The 18,046-nt window shown below is 49.7% G+C and overlaps 1 long non-coding RNA gene across 2 annotated transcripts in view; it reads left to right on the plus strand.

The window, feature by feature from the left end:
• LOC140918033 (uncharacterized) overlaps positions 1–18,046 on the plus strand; it is a 139,410-nt gene that overhangs the window by 96,576 nt on the left and 24,788 nt on the right. The gene's annotated exons all lie outside the window — the stretch shown is intronic.

An 18,046-nucleotide genomic window follows, 5' to 3' on the forward strand; every position in this document is an offset into this window, starting at 1 on the left:
ACAGATAGTGCTGACCTAGGAGCAAAACCATTGTGGGCAGTGAGGGTCCAAGGATGGGCAGTTCAGAGGCAATGACAGCAGCTGCCCTGCCGTGCCCTGTGACACAACAGGAGAGGAGAGAAGAGCACTCTGGGGTTCAGTGGCTCTGTAGCTCATCTTTGAGTAATAGCAGATTCGTCACAGGCTATTAGTCTGACTGCCACACCAGCCACTTGGCACAGAGCTCATGGCAGTCCAACCATAGTTTGCGGGCTGAGTGGACTAAGGATTTGGCTTATATTGTGGAGTCCCACCACTGCCAGTTGTGGCAAGGAAGAGAGCTCACTAGGCATGGGCAGCACAGCTGGGTGTCTAGGCAATAGGAACGTGCAGACCGTGGGAGCAAATGACAAATGTAGTTAATATATTTGGTCCTGTTTGCATGGCAATAAGAATTCTTTTCAATTGAAAACAGTTTGTTTCCGTGGTTCCTCCTCTAAATAACTGATGTATCAAACTGCTCATAAGAAGGGCCTTACTGGGTCCATCCAGCCCAGTATCCTGTTTGCCGACAGTGGCCAATGCCAGGTGCTTCACAGGGAATGAACCGAACAGGCAATCATCAAGTGATCCATCCCCTGTCACCCAGTCCCAGCCTCTGGCAGGTGAAATCTGTGCCTTGTGGACATACTTCTGCCACTGCGACAGAAACTGGGGTTTCATCTCACCGGGCTCTAGAAACGGAATATTCCCCTAGTGAAAGGTACTGGGTGGACCAGGCTGAGGACCCTGGCTAGCTGTAGAACAGGGAAGGGGACATACCCTGGCAGCACAAGCGTCTCCTGCATGCTGCTCTCCGCAGACCCCGCTGCTCGGGATAAGAAGGGAATTCAGCTTCAGCAGCCCTTTGTAGTTTGCCCTCAGTGCTGGGTGACCAGATGTCCCGATTTCATAGGGACAGTCCCGATTTTTGGGTCTCTTTGTTATATAGGCTCCTATTACCCCCAACCCCGTCCTGATTTTTCACATTTTCTGTCTGGTCGCCCTAGTGCTGAGACCACCAGAGCGGCTGTGAAGAGAGCTCTTATGCTGAGGGTTCCTGTGCACTGGGAAATGCATCTTGTTTCACACAGGCACTGAGCTGCCAGTGAAGGGTCAGAGCTTTGGGTCGCTGCTAACCAAGGCTGGATTTCAGGTGAGGACCTGCTGACCACAGTGCCTGTAAGAAACCACTCAGTGAATGATGGCTCAGGTTCCCATGGACAGAGCCGCTGGTGCTACAGAAATAATAAAGGCTCTGTGTCCTTGCAGCAATTCCTGGAGCCACCCAGTCTCTTTATCAGGCCCACTTGAAACCCAGAAAAGCAGTTGTGAGCTAGGTGAGATTAAAAAAAAAAAGTCCGGGACCAAATTCCTCCCTGGAGTAGCTCCAGTGAAAGCAGGGTCCAATGCGGCTAAGCCAGTTTAATCCATGGAGCTTTTTTCTTAGATAATGGGTTGGAGAAGGAACCTCTTGGGTTCTCCAGTCACCCTGCTGCCTTCGGGGAGGGTAATATGCTGGCGTTTTGCCTGAATCCCCGACGTTTTTTACCTAGATTCCCAGAGTGCCGCAGATTCTTGTCCCCAGCCCAGCTTTGATTGCCTGGCATCGAACACTTGCAGTTTTGCAGACACCCATCCTGGCTATGAACGGGGCTCAGTCAGAGTTCCAGGGAAGCCTGAGCCAGTGGAGATATTGTTGTGACACAGTAATTGTGCTTTATCCCTGTTCTGTGGTAGTGGCGTGAAAGCCGAAATGACCTTGTCGGAACAGCTCCTCCTAATCAAATGAAAGTGAAGCTCCTACAAGTCACTGGAATGACACTTAACCTACTATTTCCTCAATATGTGGACCATCTGTTCATCCCTTTCAAAATAATCACTCGCTTCCTTGTTACCTTCGCTTCCCAGGATCAAAGTCAGTCAGCTGGCACCAGGCACAGCACGGACGCTGTGTAACTTTGGATTGCAGGATATTTTGAAAAATGTAACAAGATCTAAACAATGAAAACTATAAATTGTGTGAAGTTCCAGTTCTGACTAAGAAATAACAGTGGGACCCTGGCACTGATTAATGAATTAACAACCGCCGCACCCTTTCCCTTCTGGCATTAAAGCAACCTTAGTATGGATGGGGAAGCTGAGTTCCTTTCTTGGGGCCCTGTGGGTGGGAGGGGTGGTATGTATATTTATTTGGAGTTTTATGGGCTGCAGTACCAAACACCCATTCAATAATGTGGACACCATGGAGAGTCCTTTAAAAATACACTGATAAACAAACAGACCCACCAACTACCCGAGCAACACTAGTCGGCATCTCCATGCCCTCCTCCCAGCCAGCACCGCCCACGTCAGGGCAAGGGGGAAGGATGGGCTTGCAGTGCCCCCTGCAGGCAAACAAACTGCCTGTTCCAGGCCTGGGAGGAAGCAGGTCCCAAAGGCCTGGAGTCAAAGGCTTGTCAGCCACCCCCTATCTCTGGCTAAAGGGGTGTCCGCTTGGCCGCTTTGCATTGCCTGCACCTGAGGCAGCTTCTCGTGGGCAGAGAGGTTTCTCTCCGATAGGCAGGTCTCAGGCCATTGAGGGTGTTGTAGCTCAAAACCAATCCCCGAAACTGCATGCAGAAAGCAATCGGTAAATGTGGCTGCAGTCAGCCTCTCCTGAGGAGACAGAACTTCTGCCATTTTGGGTCCATTTCCTGCAGCAGGTGGTATCTGACTGATCCCCCGCGTGGGCATGGAGAGCTTGATGGAATTGGTGTGCTCCTATTAATCAGCCTGCACTATACAGCTCCTGTTCAGTCTGGCTGCCCCAGTGTTACAATCACAGCAAGATTAGAATAACAACTCAAAGCCAATCATTTTTATGGGAACACACGTAGTATAAAAGGGTCTGACTGTCTGAGCACACACCATCAGTGGCTATTGCCCAATAAAGCTGTCAGTTAGAGAAACATCAGCAAGTTCTTGAACAATATTTTCCCAGATTTAAACAGGGAAAGAACTACTCACAAATTAGTTTTCATGGAAATAAAAAAGAATCGATTCAAGTTGAACAGAGGGATTGAGTTTGCTGCCCCCCGACACTGAGAGAAATGAAGTGTTTATCCCAGAGGGCACCGGCCGGTGCTGACACCCTTCGCAAGGATGCTCTGGTCAGTAAGGTTGTGTCTACACTGCGACCAAAAACCTGCAGCACCAAGTCCCACAGCTCAGGTCAGCTGACTCGGGTTCACAGGTGTGGGCTGCGGAGCTATAAAATTGCAGTGGAGACATTCAGGCATGGGCTGCAGCCTGGGCTACAAGACCTTCCCCTTTGTGGGGTCTCAGAGCCCAAGCTCCAGCCGGAAGCCAAATGTCTATATTGAAATGTTATAGTATAGGGCCACAGCCCAAGCCCCGCGAGCCTGAGTCAGCTGCCCTGGCCAGTCATGGGTCTTTTATAAGACGTACTCTTAAGGCCTGAAGCACCAGTGTTTATTACACAAATTGCCTCTTTGCAGGTTAGCCCTTGGTCCTAGACAGGAGAAGAAGCCCCATGTTCCTTTCACTAGAGCAGACCAGACAGAGACACTTGGAGAGGGACTCCCAAAGAGTCCAGGTTTGCTGCACTGCCCCCAGAAACCAGGTCCCACTTCTCCTACACAAAGCCCTTAGCCTGGCCTGTTATCTCTCTGTGACTCATTGCAGCAGAGCCCAGACTGTCCTGTGGAGCAGCCAGGGGCTGGGGGTCAGGAGAGGGGAGACAAGGGGTCAGGAAGAGCCCAAGTCAGACCATCCAAGAGTGCAATGCAACCCCTGAGCTCCCCTCCATAGCAATGGCTGACACAGGTTTCTGTTTTCAGGAGGCTGTGAAGGGCTGGCTGGGAGGGTGTTAGTCAGGAGTGCCTGATGGGGAAAGGGGAACACTGCAGGGCTTGGCTGGCGTGATGGAGGAGAGAGCTGCTGTCTGGGATGGCATTGTAGTGCTGGGGGAGAAGAGAGGGAGCTGGGAAGCCTGGTTTAGGTTAGAGACAGGCCCTAACCAAATCTCAGCCATGGTTTTGAAAACTCCAAGGTCTGGATCTGCACTGGCTGCGAATTCCAGACCAGCATCTGTGTTTAGTTCCCAGCTACGCGTGCTTGGATGGGGTCTTATCCCCTGGCTCTGTGAGGACCAGACATATACTGGGGTGCAGAGCGGGGAGGGTCATTGTTAGACCCAGCCAATCAGATATTCAGATCCAGAGGGCTGGAAGCTGTGGGAGCTATTCCATTCTGCAAGCCCCTTCGGTCTCTGATAAACATTCTTGGCATAACAGATTTAAAATAATGAAGTGGGGGTGGAGAAAGGAGGTGGGGATAAATGCTACGCTTTGCCCCCCACCCCAGGGCATAGGTACCTGTAAATATCAGTAGAGCCATGGGGGCAACTCCCACCCACTAGAAAAAGTCCCTTCATCTCAGATGCACTCATATATCCTAAGCATTAATCCATCTTTAGAGCAATTCCCCATCCTGCCCAAGGTAGTCAGCAAATGGCTGGTTCGCATGGGCCCCAGGCACTGCTACCAGGAGTGCAGCCCCTTACTGCTGAGCAAGAGAGGCTGAGGGCAGGGAGCCCACATGGGCCGGGACCTCGTCCCTGACAGTCTGACCCCAACCTGGCTTGTAGCTCAGCAATCCGAGTGCCTGGCTCTGGTGGCCCATTGTGTGCCCCTCCCTGCTCCACTCCATACCCCACAGACTTTGGAGGGCTTGGAAGGAATCTTGGACAGCAGGAACGCTCGCAAGCTTTGCGGAGGTCTGTGTCTGCTACGGGTATTTACGCCAAGAGCTGTTCCATAGGCAACCATACTTGCAAGGTTTGGGGGATAAGCGTGCTCGGTGCGGAGCTGAGATAATGCATGTGCTGAAACTGGCCTGGCGCAGCAATCCAGACACTCTCCCAGCCAGGGAGGGGTTAACAGAATCTTGTAGAGATGTGCCGAGGGACGGGTCCTAGCACACCCTCCAGGCTGTGTGACTGATGTCCTGGCAGCTCCCTGAGACCTGCCCAAGGCGTCTCCGCCAGAGGAGAGCAGGCTGCTCTTTGAGTCATAAACATTGCGTTACGGAACATGATGCTATCCTTGCTCGGGAGCAGTGGTTCTCAACCTATTGACTATTGTGGGTCACATCCAGTGCTACCTGTATGGCTCTGAGGATGTCACATGGGCCGCAGCTGTGCTGATTGGGCCGCAAGTGGCCCACGGGCAGCGGGTTGAGAACCACGGCCCTAGAGGAAGCTGCTGGTAAAAGTTGCTCGTGCTGTTGGCTGAATGTTACCCTCATTTTCCCTTTTAGTGTGTGTGCGCGTGCGTGCATCTGTAGGTGTGTGTGTGTGTATTTACCCAAAGTGGCATGATGCCAGCTGGACTCATTGCTTTAGCCAAACCCAGGGAAACCCCAAGCATAGGGATCATCCCACATGTGCCATGCTGTCCTGAATGCCACTGCGCTACCTGAATTGTGCACACTGGCGAACAGCAGCTTGCTGGGAGAAGGGTGAATTTCCACTCCAGACAGTTGCCAGTTCTGTGTAAACTGCATCGGCGGCCGGAGCAGCACTTTTACTATCTTTGAAAATCTGTAGAATATGTGCCAATGATTCTTGTTAGCTATTTAAAAAGCGTCTTTGTTGGTGTATTGTGGGGGGCCCACACAGCATGGAACAGGGATCACTCACTTGAATATTCTGAAACAAGCTGCCATTTGATTTACTAGCTAAAATGACAAACAGTGATTGCAAATCTCAGGCCACAGCACAGATCGATAGATTCCCAGGCCAGAGGGGACCACTGTGACTGTCTAATCTGACCTCCTGTGTAACACAGGCAGTTAAAAATGTACACCTTATTACTAGTCTGAATTTGTCTAGCTTCAACTACCATCAGATCATGTTAGACCTTTCTCTCCAAGACTGAAGAGTCCATTATCAAATATTTGTTCCCCATGTAGATACTTAGGGACTGTAATCAAGTCACCCATTAACCTTCTCTTTGTTAAGCTGAATAGATGGAGCTCCCTGAGTCTATAACTATAAAGCAGGTTTTCTAATCCTTTAATCATTCTCCTGGTTGTTCTCTGTGCCCTCTCCAATTTATCAGCATCCTCTTGAATTATGGATGCCAGAATGGGACACAGGATTCCAGCAATGGTTGTACCAGTGCCAAACACAGAGGTATAATAACTTTTCTACTCCTACTCCAGATTCCCTTGTTTATGCACCCCAGGATTGCACAGGAAAATGGCATTGCAGGAAATACTGATTTATGGGTCAGGGAACTACCCCTCCCACTTGCTGCCCCTGGGAAAAATGAATTTATCCACATAAGAATTGGAGCTGAAAGAAGAGATCAGAGGCTGGCATGAAAAAAGGGAGGGGCCAGATTGTCCAACACAAGCTGGTTCCTAACAGATTAAGATCCTGATTCTGCACTGGGCCCACATGAGCAAACCTCTATACCCACGCAGAGCTGATTGCTTAAGTCTGCAATAAAGAGCAGGTCGCTAAATGTCCCCAGCCCCCAAAGTTAGTGACATGAATCACTGAAGAAGCCCTGAAACTTCTTGTAACCCAGCAACAGACACTTTTTAAACAGCCAACCAGAGTCATTGGCACATGTTCTAGAAATGGATCACTACAGATTTTTAGAGCTAGTAAAAATGAATGGATCATAATTCTCTGACAGCATCAATTTGACTTTCCTAACTCAAAGTGAAAAAAATAAACACATGTAAATAAACATAGCTGGTGGGAGCAGCAGCTGCTCCCTCACTCATACAGAGTCTAAACCTTGAATTTGAGATGCGCCCTCAGACTGTGAACTACCGCAGGCTCCTGTCAGCAACTAACACCGCATGACCGACTGAAACAAGGAGCCAGGCTCCGTTATTCAGGAAATGGTTAAGGAGAGTTCTTGCGGGGTGTGTGCGGTTGGGGTAGACTGGCCCCTGGCCCCTCCCCCTCTGCTCGAGGTCCTGTCCCTCCCCTTCCAACCCCTCTCCCCCACTGGAGTCCAGAGCACCCCATCTCCAGCATTTGCTCCCCGCCCCGCGTGCCCCCAGCCCACTGGGCAGGCCGCCTGGCTGGAGCGCCCCCAGCACCGGAGCACCAGGCGGGCAGCGTGGCCAGAGTGCTCCCTACCCCGGCGCTGGGCAGACGGCGGCACAGCGTGGCCCGATCCCCAGTGGCCCCAGCCCCTGGGCCTTGTGAGCACCAGCTCCAGCGTGCCTGCCCTAGCTTCTCAGCCAGAGAAGAGCACCGGGAAGGGAACTGGAAGCGGGCAGGAGGGGCCTGAGTGCATAGTGTGGGCAGGGCCTCGCCAGGCTGTTCGGGGAGGCCTGGCCTGCTGATTGGATCCTCTCCTGGTCATCCCTTCTGCACAGCATCCACTGGGATCCTGTTATGTGCAATATGTGCTGGGTGAGGTCCATGTTGCCTATCCCTCCACCACTGTGTGCCATTCCCTCAGAGCAGTGTGCTAACTTTGGAAATGGATGCAGACAGAACGCCCTGGGCTTGGAGGTGAAAGGAAAAGTTCCTATTCCTCTCGCTTAGTGACACAGTGGAATAGACCCCTGGCCTGGCACTCTGTGCTTGGGGGCCATTCTTTGTTCTCTGGGGCATGCAGCAAGGAGATGTAGAGGTGACATATTCTGCCAACCGCTAGAATTTGGAGAGGTCAAAATTCAACCTGTCAAGTGACCAAAGTCAGTCTTTGGATGAGGAGGTGGCCGGGGCACCATGTGGCCATGAAGATACCTGAGGCTCAGGGACAGAACCACAGATAGTCATATTTTCAAAGTCCATTATGTGTTGGTGCATCATCTACATTTAAATAACAGACATGGGATCAGAAACATGAGAGATGTTTTATTTTGGGGGAGCACCTCCTCCCCCTTGTTTTACTCCTGGTACCAACATGGCGTGCCAGTGTAAGATCCTGGGCATGATTAGTAGGTAAAAACAGACTCTGATAAGACATTGTGGAGTTAGGCACCAAATCAGGGGCACCCTTTTCAATGCCAGCCTGGCAGCGCCCAGAGCATGGGCAATTTATCACATACATTTGTATATACCATCTTTGGGTGAATCTACCATCTTTGGGTGAATCCTGCCCCACTGAACGCAATTGAAAAATTCTGTTTGGGTTCAATGGGGCCCGGATCTCCCCCTTTGTGCTGCTGTATTAATTTAGATGAAAAATAGGGCCAAAGGCATTACTGGAACCCAGTCACTGTCCAGGATTAGACAGTGTTAAACGAGGTCTGGGGGGGTGTGGTATCCAGAGACCTCAGGCTGCGTAGGACCCCGGCAACCCTTCTCTACGAGATACAGGAAAGAAGGGAAAACAGTTATAGTGTTTGAAATGTGAAGTATTCAATCAGGCTTTCATTTTAACCCCTGTGATATTGCACTCCATATGATTTTATGAAAATATGCTAATAAGTGTGAATATAATGTAACTGGAACGTGCTTCATGCAAAAGGTCTCTTGTAAGGTATCATTACAAAGCTTATAATCTACTGAGTGTGGTCATCCTATTTGTATAAATGTATCACTCTTGTATCTGAAACTAGAAATATGAAATATAACTCTGAGGTCCTATTGTAATTATGCAAAGTGTGGGCCATTAATGGTGGTTTGGAATCTTCATGGCTCCCATCAACTAGGACAATTGACTGTAGATGGCTCTGTTTACTAGTAAGTCTTCCTGTATACCTGTGTGCTGGCAAGTAGGTAATGAAGTCTTACAGTGACATGCGATCGTGTCACCTGAACTGAAATCCATCTTTAACCTTGTGCTTTTCCATTTAGAAGGAAGGGTGGGAACCAAGAGAGGGACAAAGGATTTCCCGCCTTGTGCAAAAGATATATAAGGAGGTGGAACGGAACAAAGGAGGCTGCAGTCATGAGAAATCCCATAGCTACCACCTGAGCTGGAACAAGGACTGTACCAGGGGAAAGGATTGGGCCCAGACTAGGAAGGCGTCCCGTCTGTGAAAAAAGTCTATTGAAACATCTCTGGGGGTGAGATTTACCTGTATTCAGTTTTCTTACTGTATAGGCTTAGACTTGCGTGTTTTATTTTATTTTGCTTGGTAATTTACTTTGTTCTGACTGTTATTACTTGGAACCACTTAAATCCTACTTTTTGTATTTAATACAATCACTTTTTACTTATTAATTTACCCAGAGTAAGTATTAATACCGGGGGGGGGGGGGAATAGCTGTGCATATCTCTCTATCAGTGTTATAGAGGGCAAACAATTTTTGCGTTTATGAGGTAAAATGGGTTTATTTGGGGTTTGGACCCCATTGGGAGTTGGGTATCTGAGTGCTGGAGACAGGAGCACTTCTTAAGCTGTTTTCAGTTAAGCCTTCAGCTGTTGGGGGACGTGGTTCAGACCTGGGTCTGCGTCTGTAGCAGGCTAGCGTGTCTGTCACAACCAGGCAGGGCTCTGAAGTCCCAAGCTGGCAGGGAAAACAGGCTCAGAGGTAGTCTAGGCACATCAGGTGGCAGTCCGAAAGGGGTTTCTGTGACCCAACCCATCACAACCCCATCCCCTGTTTCCTTTGCCTTGAGCTGGAGAGGGATTTAAAAGGCAAACCCTCCTGGACAGTCTCTTTGGTGGTATCAGAGCTGAAAAGAAGTTAGTTGAGATGGGCTGGAGCTATGGCGGCTGCTGCTGCTGTTAAAGTCCTTTCCCCCCAGGTAGTGTTGGGAATTCAGCTGGCTCTGGCAGGCGTGGCAGTTTCATCTGGGTCACTCTTGCTGGCATGGTTGTGGTCAGGACAGCTCTCAGGATCAGGACAATGACAGCTCGGGGTCCCAGGAAATGAGGGGTTGGCAGCTATGATGGTGAAGCTCGCTACACTAGCTTCTGTCTGTCTTTCCTTCCCTCCAGGGGCGCTGGAACAGTTTTTATAGAGGGGGTGCTGAGAGCCATTGAACCAAACTGTAAACCCTGGATATAATGGAAACCATGTCAAGTCAGGGGGTGCCGCACTCCTAGTTCCAGCACCTGTGCTTCCCTCTATTCTTCTCTTGGTTCTTTTGTACTTTCCCCACCGCCTCTGTTTCTTTTAAGGACCCACAGAGAGAGTGGTGGGGGAATAGCGCATCCCTCCATTATTTTGTCCATCAATTAGGCCTAATATCCGACACCAATTTTGGTTCATTAATTTTTTGGTCTACATCTTCTGTTTTTAACAAGCATAATTTCAACAGTCCGTGGATTGTATTTGTGGTTTAGACTAATCCAGTTTCTCTCTCCGGTTCTTGCACCTGTTCTCATCCACATTTGTTGATATACTTTGCTGTGACATTTTGTGAATTTACACTCACTCTTTACAGTTAAACTCACAATGAGGGCACATTTGTAGGCCCAGTTGTCACAACAGTGCATGAAATCCCCTGTATGTGCTTTAAATCAGTGATTTGGGCACAAACATGGCTAGCTAGGCCCCTAAGTGGCCACATGCATGTGTAGGATTTTTGCAGGCATGTTGGACACTCACTTGCCTCCATACACATGTGCAACTGCATGGCCTGATTCTGAAGAGCTGCTGCACACACAGTGTGAAGTTTTGTGTCTGTCTCCTAACCTGGGCCACTGGGATGCTGCTGCACATTCCTGGAAACAAGCAGGGTGTCTGTTTCAACCAACTGATCATCTACAGCACTGGTAAGATTTGATAAGATGTCTGTCTTGAAGTAAAGTGTGGCCTGGGAGAAGCAGCCCTCGCAGGCAGGGGGTGCTGTCAGGGAGCTGCCTGGGAAATTAATTATCACCAAGAACTCCTGTCCCCCAAATTCAGTGTCATTTTTTTTCTTAATAAAATGAAGCAAAATTACCAAAGGAATATTCTCAGGTGGCACTGGTGCTGTGGCTGCCGGGGCGAGGGAGCAGGGGCATAATCACTCTTCTAATACCTTGAAGCCCCTTGTCTCCTGGCCATAATTACTGTCTATAATAAAAGCAAGAGGGGAAAATCTGCAGACAAGCCAACAGAGCAGCTACATTATGGTTCCCACTCCTCAGAACTTATTTGGACGTATTTCGGTGTTGGCTTGGACCCATCTTTCTGGGAATTCTCCAGATAAGTTTTGCAGTTCTCCTGCTGCAGACAATGGACAAGCCCACCCTGCATCGCTCCCCACATGAACATGGGTCCTACGGTTACAGACCAGGAACAGGTAAATGCTATCTTCTGGTCTTTCAGTTCCTAAGCTTCACTAATCACAATGCCTTCCCCCACAGGAAGAGGCACTGGGCGGTGTCAGGTTCATGAACTGAAGAGCAGGCAGGGTCACTATCTGCAGTGATTCAGCTGATAGGGACTTTGTGGATGATATGGTGGAGTTGAAGAAATGGAGGCCCTGATCCTGGGCTGCATCTGAGCTCAGGAGAACAGGGGAGCGAAGATGGTTGTAAGCAGCACTCTGTAAGCCCAGGGCTGGTTTGACAAGATATGCAGTAGGCTTTGCCCACAGAGCAAAGAGCAAAATGAAATCCTCATGGTTTGACACACTCTGCATTAAGGTAAGTTACCATCGTGCTTGATCTCAGAGGAGAAATGTTTGTGACAGTAACACTGCAGGAGGAGCTGGGAAACCAAAATGCAATTTCCTATGTTGGAATTAGGCTAAAAAATCAGGGCTAACAGCCCTCTTACAAAAGAGCCAGGGGATCTTCAATGGCTGCGTATGGCCAGGAACTTGGTGTTACATCTTTGCAGAGAGACACTGACTCCAGCATTGAGCCGGCCTGGTGTCACGTGGAGGTACTGGTTCATTTCTGACCTGAAGGACAGATGTAAATTCCAGAATCGTTAAGCTCACAGCGCTTGGGGCTTCCCTGAGTGTCAGAGGCCAAGGCCAGTTAATAAAATTCACCAGGAAATACAATCAAATCAGTGCGCTGAAGGAATGTATAAAAAAGTGCAAGACGAATCACTTGTGCAAACCCCAGTACTAGTGTGCACTCTGTTGGCATGGTTGCAGTGAAGCATGTTAGAGCACTCTTCGGGTAGCATAGTTTCACTTGATCGGTTCAGCACAGGGCCATTCTATATTTTATGTTGCGTGTCTGTTGTTATTTCCAAGGGAACATCACCAGAAAACTGGAACGGGCTGAGCTGCTGCATTCCCCTTGTGTACAAGTCTGTGTTCATTGTGCGTGTGTGTGTGTGTGAGTCCCTTCCTCCTGCCCACATCTCCCGGAACATGCTTCTGGGAGTCCCACGACATGCTCTGTGTTTGCAGAGTGAGTGTTGTGTGCCTTAAACGCCATCACATTCTAATGAGGAGGCTATTAAATGGCAGAAAAAGTCAGGACCAAAATAGTAATGGATCCCGTCAGAAATGCTCAGCAACAGCAAAGTGGCCATGTTCCCCCACGACATGACTCTGCTCCAGAGCCCACTTCATGGTGCTCTAAAGAGGCACCAAAGGTCTTTTCCCACTTTCCCATTTAAAGGGGCTTGTCAGAAGACCAAGGGTTTGATTTCTCTGACGTCTCCAAATCCAGGAGGCCTTTGTGTTTACTTCAGAGGGCTCCAACTCTCCCCCGTCCTCCTTTTGGTTCCTAGCCTAGATGGACTCCCTACCCTGTTCTGTTCCCTCCCTCTTGTTGTATTGCTTTATCATTACTCTATTACAGCAAAATGCTGCAGAGAGGAGGTGAAAAGAAGCTTGAAAGCCAGATTCCATGAAAGTGTGAATTTATTTTTAAATCTCCTGAGTTATTTACTTTGGCTGGCTGGCTGGCTGGCTGGCTTTTTTTTGTTTTTCTTTGTAATGACAGGTGAATATGTTTATTGCGTGTTCTCCTTACAAAGGTAGAGCATGGCATGAAGGAAATTAACTGCACACACCGAGAGAGGCAGCAGATTTTACTTTTCAAGTTAAATCTGCAACTTTGCTGAAATTTCAGAAAAAAGCAACATTCTGTAAATTAAACCCTGATCTTCGTGCTTTGGTTTAAAAGGAGGCTCAGCATCAGAAAAGGCAGCAGGAGCAGAAAACAAACCTGAGATGAAGGAAACTTGTCTTTGAAGATTCCTTCCGTTAACTGTAGACCGCGGTGAGAGCCCAGTATGGCAGCCCATCAGCTGTGTGTGTGGAGTGCAATAGACTGCAGCAGAATACCAACACATTTGTCAGGACTTGGCTTTAGTGGCAAATTGCTGGTTTGTGGCATGAGCTGCTGCTTTAAACTAACATGTTGATTGGACTGATTGCTTTTGTCTATGAGAGAGCACGTGCTCCACACACTAGCAGGGAAAGCGCCTCACTGGTTTTTTTTCAAGGCAGCTTTGGTTCTGAGCCCACAAGTGCCATGTTGCAAGGAACCCAAAATTGCCAGGTTTCCAACAGGATAACGTTTTCAACAGGACAACACAAGAACTTTGCTTCCTTAAAAATCAAACAAGACTCAGGAGCATTCACTGATGAACTCGCCCCTTCACTGCTCAGACTGTGGCTGCTTCCTGCATTTCTATTCCTCTTCTCTCCGGAAGACGGGAAGTGTCCTACATTAACTGTGCTGGAACAACAAGCCTCTGGAACAGCCCCAGCCTCCGTCAGGCATGCCAGGCTTCAGTGACACAACTCTGATCAGCATGCCAGGCCTCGGTGACACAGCCCTGGTGTCTGGCTGATGAATTAGGCTTCAGTGAGGTGGCCTTGGCATCTGGCTGGTGTGCCAGGCCTCAGCAACATAGTTCCAACAACCAACTTAGCTGAGCAGGGACATGAGATGGGCCATAATTGAAATCAAATCCAGAATCCTGCTTCTGGTGCGGCCAGAGCCTTATGCTTCAGAGGAGAGTGATCCCCTCTCCCTGCTATTGCATCTGGGCCAGCCTGTACTGATGGGTGACAAGTGGCTGAGTCTGATGTAAATTGTCCCTGCTGTTTGGGAGGAGAGAGAAGGTATCAGCCACTCAGAGAGATTGTTTTGTGTCTCTCCATTGCCATGGAAGCACCATGAAGGAACCCTCCTTGCAGTGAGCCGGGTGCGTTGCCGGGTTATGCACTGCACCTTTAACCCGCTGTTCTAATATTTATAACAAGAGGGTAACAATTTACAGAGGTGCAGCCTGAGCAAATTACTCTGCTCTAGGTCTGGTTCTGAAGAGCAATAGTCAGTGGATACCGTATCATCTTTCAACTCCTGTGTGTATCAAAGAAACACTTGGCTCATATTTCAAATAGTTTATGGCCCATGTTTCAAACAGTTTATGGCCCATGTCTAATGGCCAAAAATAAAATGAGTTTATGGTTTAGAAGTAGAAAAGGTTAACTTTAAATAACAATCAAAAAGTTAAAAAACAGAGTAGAAAAGTTGCTTTAGTTTTTAAGCGTTTTAAATAATTTTGCCTCCTTCCCTGAAGGGTTCCGTATAATTCAATGAGAAAATTGTGTCAAAACCTGGGGGCTGCTCTGACTTGATGGATTTGCAGTGAGAGGAGCTATAAAGCAATTCTGGAGAAACCATTTGGATGGCTGCCTGCTGGAGGTAGCCCTCTGCCTGCACTGCCCTTCATCCCAGCACAACACGGAGCTGGGACAACAACCGGCCCATGGGAAGCGAAAAGATTCAATTCCTTTCAAGCCAGACTGCTGCAGTGATGGGCCTGGGATAGGAGCTGTGTGCACCAGAGCACAGAGTCGCCTGCTCTCTGTTTCTGCCTTCCAAGAGGGACTGTTACTTGTCATTGGGAGAGGGGCTGTTCATAAGACAATCCCCCTGCTGAGATCTGGTCCATGCTACAGAGATGTGGTAGGCATCTCGGGATAGTACGTACATCTTCCTGTGTCCATGCAGCATCAGGAGCACACACGCACTCTCAGGCTGGCTTCATCTGCCAAACACAGTCTCTGGAACAAAGTTGCCAGTCTCAGTGGGAAGGTGGAAGGACATGGTTCCTAGGAGAGGGGTTCTGGAAGTCCCACTCTGTAGGGAACAGTATCATGGACAGTGCCCAGGTAAGCTCCTGACATGTTTGCAGCCTTCATCCTGCTGGACAAAGTTTGCTCTTTGGGCAGTGAGTTGTAAAAGCTCAGAGTAACTGCTGGCTGTGGAGCTCAGCCGGGCCTGCTGGGGAGTTTGCCAGGGGGTGCAGAGCCATTTGGCTTTCTCCACACTGATCCAAAGAGCACATTTGAGTCCCAGGCTTTGTGATGAAGGTGGGGTTTCTCCGCACCTGGCCCAGCACCTGCTGGAAGGAGCATGGTTGGGGCAATGTGGCAGCACCAGGAGATGGGATTGTTATTCAGAGCGATCATTTCAGATCTGACTGGGCCATTTGGAGACGGAGGCGGGGCCTGACAGCTTTACTGCTCAATTGTCTCTTATAGATTTTGAATAAAAATAAATTGGCTTCTTTTAAAAGGACAGCTGCAGAAAGCCTATGTAAGCAGAAGTGAGCGGCTCCGAAGCATGGCAGACAGCTCTATATTGCAGTGCTTATTCACTGCCAGCTGACAAGGACTTCCAGGGCCAGTGCACAGAGGGGCTGGGAATGGAAAAAGCCTCTTCCTGGGCTTAAAACAGTTCTTAAAATAAATAAATGAGGAAGGTGTGAGAGCATCAGCAGCCCACTGTGGCCACGCCTGCTACATGCCTACACCCACCCCAGCCTGCACCATCACAGCCCCTCCTTGGTGCTGGGATCACGTCTAGAGGGGCAGAGGTCCAACCTAGCACTGGCTACCACAATCCAGCCAGGGAGCCAGGAGAGGGCCCTGCCCCAGCCAGGGGAAAAGACACAGTTAGGGGACCCCTCTTGTGTAAGCTGTTCCCAGCACTGCAGCACTCACCTAAGCTCATCCCCAGGCACCATCTGCCTGGCAGGGACATGGGGGTGGGAAGAGCTGGCAGTGTTGGGAGGTGGGGAATCGGTTGCCTTGTTGATGTGCTAGTACCTGTTAGTGAGCCTGACCCCTTTCCTTCCCCAGATCCTATTTTCTTGCTCCCCGAGAGCCCCCTTTGTGATATGGTTGGTTTGGGGGTGGCGTTTCTGCTGTGGCTGTGCTGCTGAATAGTTTGTTTTGGGGTACTAGGTTTACACCCAGGCCAGCACTGGTAGTGTTGGTCATTTTTGCCAGGGGCAGCACCCTTGTTTCTTGGGCACGGTGAGGAGTCACCTTTGGTGGAGGCACCAGGCGTCACCAGAAAGGACACAGCCCACGCGAGGAGAGGGGAGAAGCCGCTCCAAGCAGCCGGCACCGGGGTGGAGACTGGAGGCACAGCTTGGGGGAGGTGCTATGGAGGGGAATGTGTTGGGGGCACTGTCAGAAGGTCTTTAGTCTTGTGGGATGGAACTTGGAGAGCAGGTGGTGCACTGAGCTTAGTGGGAGGTAACCCATGCGGCTTGGCTGGCCGTCCTGGCAAGGTGGCCAAGATGGTGGCTCATAGGGCTGAGCACTTGGTCAAAGTGTTGGAGTTGGTGGCACAGTGGCTGCATTTTGTTGCTTTCTGAATTCATATCTCCTTCCCAGGACGCCTTTTAATGCGGGCCCCACGGGAGGCAAGCACTCTGCATATTCTAGTCTGGGAAGCAAAACCCCATGGCACTAGTGATGAGTTCTCTTTGCATCTATAAGATCTTATTTGCTCAGAATCTTTGTCTCTAGATTTTATACATTATCAGATTGTCCTTTCCTCCAGCCAGTGTCCTGTTGCATTGGCCTCCTCAGAATCCCTTAGTCACCAGGACTGTCCAGCATTGCGGTGAGGAGCTGGGGTCTTGCCGGGGTCAGCAGTGCAGAGCCTGGCCGGGAGTGGATGGCCAGATGGGTAGCAGAAGCAAGGGGGTCAGCACAGGAGCTAAAGCATGGTGAAAGAGAGGGAGAGAGAGAGAGTTTGAAAGCAGCCTTTATTGAGGACAGGTTTGGAGCGCCCCCTGCGTAACTATGTGTAAGCAGTGGGGCTCAGGAGAATTAAATGCTAATAAGAAGAGTGTAACGGGAGGAGGTTGTCAGCCCAGGTGCCAGTGCTCCAGCCACAGGCCTGTGAGTGAGCTGTCCAGGGCCAGGCAGACACTGCTCCCAGCTCTGTGCAGAAGGGGCGTGCAGCCATGCCCTTTGGAAAGAAAGGGCAAGAACTGTCACGAAGTGTCTGCTCCAAGTGTCTCCCTCAAAATGGGAGAGCTTTGTGCTCCAGGGCCAGGAACGGCTGTTCTTAGGGGCCAGCCAAACAGCCTCAGCAAACCTGGCACTCAGGCCTTTTCCTACTGTGGGCTGACCTGGGCCTATGGCTGCAGAGTCAGGATTGCAGCTGGGGAGCTGAGTGCTTATGCAGGCCCATCACTGGTTTGTATTAGGATACAAGTCTCTTTGTTTGAATTTAGCGGCCCAAAGAGCCAACCTCCCCCCAAGGTTTCTCGCTGTCTCTTTTGTGCCTCCCCCTGCTTCTCCACTCCTCTGGGGCAAGTGAGCACCTGGGAGATTCTAGGAGGGCAGGTGAGATTCAGGCAGAGCTGCACTGACCCCACCCATTTGATTTCACTTCAGCCATAATCTGTGGGATAAAATACAGGCCAAACACTAACAGTTCTGCTGGGCAAGTGAAATATGCCCCCTGCCACATATGACACCCTGTAGGGAAACATGGACTTTACTGTGAGTCTCACAGCATTTGGTGTTTTTCATAAAGCCCCAGCTCCTGGTGTCATGTGAGAATCTCATCTTTCCTTACAACTTTTTTGTTTTTCTAGAAAATTGCAGAGAAAGGTATGAAACTGTGACTCCTACAGGCTCAAAAACTAGAGGGCACAAGAATCTAATAGCATTTGTTAAAGGCTCATGGTTTTAAAGCCAATCTCATGATCATTTGGAGTTTGGCGTTGGTAATGCTGTGTGCATGCCCTGCTGAAAGGTGGATGTGAATTCTGTCGCCAGTGGCTCTGCTCAGTTGGTCTTCAATGCTGTAACAGATGGGATGACGGAACCAGGGCGTGGCCTCATGTAGCCACCCTCTCCTTTCCTTCATAGAG

This window comes from Lepidochelys kempii, chromosome 10 (genome assembly GCF_965140265.1).
Source record: "Lepidochelys kempii isolate rLepKem1 chromosome 10, rLepKem1.hap2, whole genome shotgun sequence".
Classification (NCBI taxonomy): Eukaryota; Metazoa; Chordata; order Testudines; family Cheloniidae; genus Lepidochelys; species Lepidochelys kempii.